Source organism: Gekko japonicus, unplaced genomic scaffold (assembly GCF_001447785.1).
Source record: "Gekko japonicus isolate JY-2015 unplaced genomic scaffold, Gekko_japonicus_V1.1 scaffold2681, whole genome shotgun sequence".
NCBI classification, from domain to species: domain Eukaryota; kingdom Metazoa; phylum Chordata; class Lepidosauria; order Squamata; family Gekkonidae; genus Gekko; species Gekko japonicus.
In genome coordinates this window covers 68511-73701 of record NW_015170971.1, presented here as the reverse complement: position 1 = coordinate 73701, position 5191 = coordinate 68511, and the positions used below count along the sequence as shown (strand labels likewise).

Here is a 5191-nt window from a genome sequence, read left to right as displayed (position 1 = left end):
GTGACGGCCAGCGGAGGTGGCTGTGTTTTTTAATTCGAGATCTGTCAAGCGCTTGAACCTGGCTCGGTCCCACTGAACACGAGGGTGGAGAAATTCCCTGGAGAGCGCCATGGGACAGAGCCCAGCTTTCTGTCGGGAGAGAATACCCGTCGCCTCCTCTGCGTCCTGGCTCCTTCAGCTCTGAGCGGCCTTTGAGAGGAAACGAGGCCAAGCCCTGATAACCTTTCAAAACAGGAAGCCCGCTTTTAAAACCCCAGAGGAAAAGAAAGAAAGAGAGAAAGCCAGAAGGGGTGTTCTCAAAAGGACTGTAACTTTCCCACCGTTGGTTCGTTTGCTGGCATCGCCGGCGTTGGGGTGGCCAGAGGACACATTCCCGCCCCTCTCGCATGCGCACAGGAGACGTTTCACCAATGAGAGGAGTAAAATATGTCACCGTCACAATTCTCTCTCCTGCAAAATGCCCAGAAAATCTTCCTCTCTCCCACTATGGTTTATAAGCTTGTGGGTTCTACACCAAATTGAGCCTGACCACTCCCTAAAAGATAAAATGACCAAACTGAGGCGATCGTACTTTTGTCACATCATGAGAAGATAAAGAATCACTGGCAAAGACAATAATGCTAGGAGAAGAAGAAGAGGAAGAGGAGGAGGAGATTAATGAATAAATGAATAAATAATAAAATAAATAAATTGGATTGATACCCCGCCCTCCACTACCCGGAGGAGTCTCAGAGTGGCTTACAATCTCCTTTCCCTTCCCCTCCCCACAACAGACACCCTGGGAGCAGTGTTCCCGCTAAGCCAAGTGAATGTGAGCGAGCTCATCGTTTTTTAGCCTCCGGCTCACACATCTTTGTCTGAGCTCAGGGAGGAGGGCTCCAGAGCAAGCTAATTGACGCAGTAGCCAAATCGCTCGCTCACAACTTAAATGCCAGGAGCTCACCAAGTGGAATTTTTGCTCAGAGGGAAGCATTGCCTGCGAACTGGCGGGGCTGAAGGAGCTCTTTCAAGAGCCGCTCCTGAGGGAACAGTTCTGAGAGAACTTGTGACTGACCCAAGGTCGCACCGGCAGCCGCAGGCAGCAGGAAAAGAGGAAGACCAAACGTGCCACGGCCCTCCGTTTGCAAGCCCAGGGAACGGCAGTTAAAGATAAGGACATTTTGGAGGACATCGATTCATAGTCCGAAGCGATTTGACAGCACGACACACAGAGTCACAATGAACATAAGAACATAAGAACATAAGAGACGCCAATGTTGGATCAGGCCAAAGGCCCATCCAGTCCAACACTCTGTGTCACACAGTGGCCAGAAATACCAGTGCCATCAGGAGGTCCAGCAGTGGGGCCAGGACATTAGAAGCCCTCCCACTGTTGACCCCCCCCAAGCACCAAGAAGACAGAGCATCACTTGCCCCAGAGCCCCTAGCTATACCTTGTGGCTAATAGCCACTGATGGACCTCTGCTCCATATGCTTATCTAATTCCCTTTTGAAGCCGTCCATGCTTGTAGCACCCACCACTTCCTGTGGCAGTGAATTCCATGTGTTAATCACTCTTTGGGTGAAGAAGTACTTCCTTTTATCCGTGGAGAGGGCGTGGGTGCCCCGCAGGGCCACAGTTTGCTCCCAGCCGTCAACAGCTCGGCCTGACATTACCCCAGGTTCCACCCTGCCACTGTGTCATGGGGGAAATGAGAATACCCAGCACGCCAAGGTGTGTCCAGGAGGGGAAACATCTGTACCTCCCCCTCAGCGGTCACAAGGGCCCAAAGGCTTCCCAAAAAAGGAATAATCGGTGCTCATCCCTCAAACGCGTGTGGTTAGCTGGTCTCCAGCGGGAACGATGACAAATACCTTCCAGGCAGTGAACTCATCCCGCCCGTTTGGAAGCTGATAAGGCCAGCAGGGTTTTAAAAACGAAATGCAGTAAGAGTGCGGCATAGTGGCTTGATGCGTACAGCCCTGAGTTTGAGTCCCCTCCCTGTCACAGAGCTTACTGGGAGAGCTTGGGAGAAGGAGAAGAGGAGGAGGAGGAGGAGAGGAAGAAGAATTGGATTTATGCCCCGCCCTTCACTAGGAGTCTCAGAGTGGCTTACAGTCTCCTTCTCTTCCTCTCCCCACAACAGACACCCTGTGAGGTAGGTGGGGCTGAGAGAGCTCTGAGAGAACAGCTCTAAGAGAGACTGTGACTGACCCAAGGTCACCCAGCCAGGTGCAAGTGGAGGAGTGGGGAATCAAACCCAGTTCTCCCAGATTAGAGTCCATGTCCACCTTCACCACTGCACCAAACTGGCTCTATCTACCAACAGATAGATTCAGAAGTTTGGTGGGCGTCTTTCGGTAACGTTCAGGAAGAAATGTGGAGCTTGCAAAGAACATAAAAACTGGTGTTTGTCTTGGCGGGGGTGGGCCTGGCCGAAGCAGTAAAAGTTTCGTCTGTTAGTTTTGGAACCCGCCAAAGCCTGGCTCTGCTCTGGCATGGTGTGGCCGGTCACATTTTGGCTGCAGCGGACGATCTGTGCGGTTTTCAGAAGTGAAGCAAACATGTGCTCACCTTTGGGGCAGTGGTTGAGCGCTGGGGGGGGGGCTCCCTGCATGCAAAACAATCAGATATTTTGTTTTTTCCGACCCCCCCCCCAAAAAAAACCCCTCCCATCCCCCGTGGTGTTTAGCACAAGCTAGAAAGGATGCCGGAAAGCCTTAAGAACAGACCCCTTATGACCACAGAGCTTTGCAGCCCCAGAGGAGGTTGCCGGTTGCACACCTGCATGATTTACCGTTCACCATTTGCACGCATCCCCCTTTCCACTCAGGTTCTAGTGGAGGAGGAGGAGATTGGATTTATACCCCGCCCTTCACTCAGAGTCTCAGAGCGGCTTACAAACTCCTTTCCCTTCCCCTCCCCACAACAGACACCCTGTGAGGTAGGTGGGGCTGAGAGAGCTCTGACACAAACTGCTCTTTTTCAAGGACAGCTCTGAGAGAACTTGTGACTGACCCAATGTCACACCAGCAGCTGCGTGTGGAGGCGTGGGGAATCAAACCCCACTACACCAAACTGGCTCTCAAACTGGAGGCGTGGAAGCCCTTCCGAGTCTCAGTATTTGGTTTAATTAAAGGACCCAGTTGTTTCCAATTCACTGATTTGCCTTGCATGAGTCAGGCCAGGCAGGATAGATACCTATTTTATTAAATAATAAAATAAACCAATGAGTTGCTGTTCTGGCCAGGCCCTCCTCTCGAGCCAGAGGCTTGAAAGTAGCTCGTGCAGCTGCAGGCCAGATGGGATGGTTATCCGCGCAGCTTTAAAAGCAAACTTTGGAGGATGTTAAAGTGCAATTTTAATTTTTTAAAAAAGTTCTTTAAACTAGTGGGACAGGGATAAGCATGACCCTAAAAACTGCAGGGTCAGGAGCAGTGTTCCCTCTAAGGGGGGAGTGGAAGTGAAGAAAGACATCATTTGAGCCGTCTAAAGAACCAAAACCAGGCATTTCCCACTGCATATTTGGTGAATTTAAAATGCATCTCCTGCATTGTGGAAACGGCCAGCAATCCTAGACACTCTCATTTCCCCCCATGTGGTCCTCACAAAACTGAACTCCAGCCGGACTCAAACCTAAACCAGTAGCCATGAGGGGAAGCAGTCATTGAGGCATGCGGGGGTGGGGGGGAGTGGAAGTGAAGAAAGACATCATTTGAGCCGTCTAAAGAACCAAAACCAGGCATTTCTCACTGCATTTTATGTGATTTTAAAATGCATCTCACGCATTGTGGAAACGGCCCACGATCCTAGACGCTCCCATTTCCCCCCATGTGGTCCTTGCGAAATTGAACTCCAGCCGGACTCAAACCTAAACCCTTCCCACCAGTCTCAGAACAGATTGGAAGCAGTGGGTCCCTCTAAGCCGAGTGAGCGTGAGCTCGCTCGCAGTTTTTTAGCCTCCGGCTCAGACCTTTTTGTCTCGGCTCAGGAAGGAGGGCTCCAGAGCAAAGCCAATGTATGCAGCAGCCAAATCGCTTGCTCACAACTTTAATGCCGGTAGCTCGCAGAGTAGAATTTTTGCTCACAAGACCCCACAGCTTAGAGGGAGCATTGATTTGGAAGCCGCCTCTTCAAAATCCACACAGACCCAACGGTTCCAGTGGCGGGACCGAGTGAGTCCCCCAGCCTCCAAACCCCGCAGGGGATTTTTGGTAGAAATATCTACAGGAAGAGAGCAAAAAGTATCAGAGGCGAGATGAAGTTTCTTTCCGTCCATCGCGGCCCGTGCCGCCCTGGGACTTCTGGAGTGCAAGGAAGCCGGGGAGAGGGTGGAGAGACGCTGGAGGCGGGCCAGATGTTCGCCAAGCAGAGCACCTCCAGCACTTACCCTTGCAGGAGCGGAGAAAGTGAGCCTTGGTCTTTTGCTCTGCCGTCCGGGAACCAGAGGCCTGGCCCTAGTTCATGGACTCTGGGCAGTCGACATGAACAGAAGCAGCAGCAGCAGCCGCCCCCGAAGAGCTCAGACCTGAAGTCTGTGGCTCCAAAGTCCTCCGACTTCCCCTTTCCTCTCTGAGAAATGCAACCACTTCCTTGCGTGGGTGTGGGGTGTGTGTGTGTGTGGGGGAGAGCCCGCCTCTTTCCAGGCCAGCGGCGGCTTCTCGGTCCCAGCTGTGGGGATTCTCTTGTTTGCGTTCTGGCTTCGCTCGGCAGGCCTCTCTCTACAAAAAAAAGGGAAGAAAAGCAAAAGAGGGAAAAGGGAATTGCCTCCACAACCAAAAGATGTTCTTTCAAACAGGGGTTTGCGGTTGTAAGCCAGGTGGAGGGAGGGTACTGCCCCAAGCCTGGCCTGGAATCGGAAAACCCCACAGATTTAAGGTGTCTGGATTGGAACAAGTGGAGGTTGAAGTCATGGAGGAGGAGGAGGAGATTGGACTTATACCCTGCCCTTCACTCGAGGAGTCTCAGAGGGGCTTACAATCTCCTTTCCTTTCCCCTCCCCACAACAGACACCCTGGGAGGTAGGTGGGGTTGAGAGAGCTCTTTCCAGAACTGCCTTTGAGAGAACAGCTCTGAGAGAACTTGTGATTGACCCAAGGTCATCCAGCCAGGTGTGTAACCCAGAGTGTTGGACTGGATGGGCTACTGGCCTGATCCAACACTGGCTTCTCTTATGTTCTTACAGAAGGAGAAGAGATTGGATTTATACCC

General features: G+C 52.0%; 1 protein-coding gene across 1 annotated transcript in view; it reads right to left on the bottom strand.

The window, feature by feature from the left end:
- ARPC1B (actin related protein 2/3 complex subunit 1B) overlaps positions 1–5191 on the bottom strand; it is a 27315-nt gene that overhangs the window by 20184 nt on the left and 1940 nt on the right. Inside the window, exon 2 of the mRNA XM_015418946.1 lies at positions 4371–4701. The gene's annotated coding sequence lies outside the window, so the exon portion shown is untranslated. The remainder of the gene's footprint in view (positions 1–4370; positions 4702–5191) is intronic.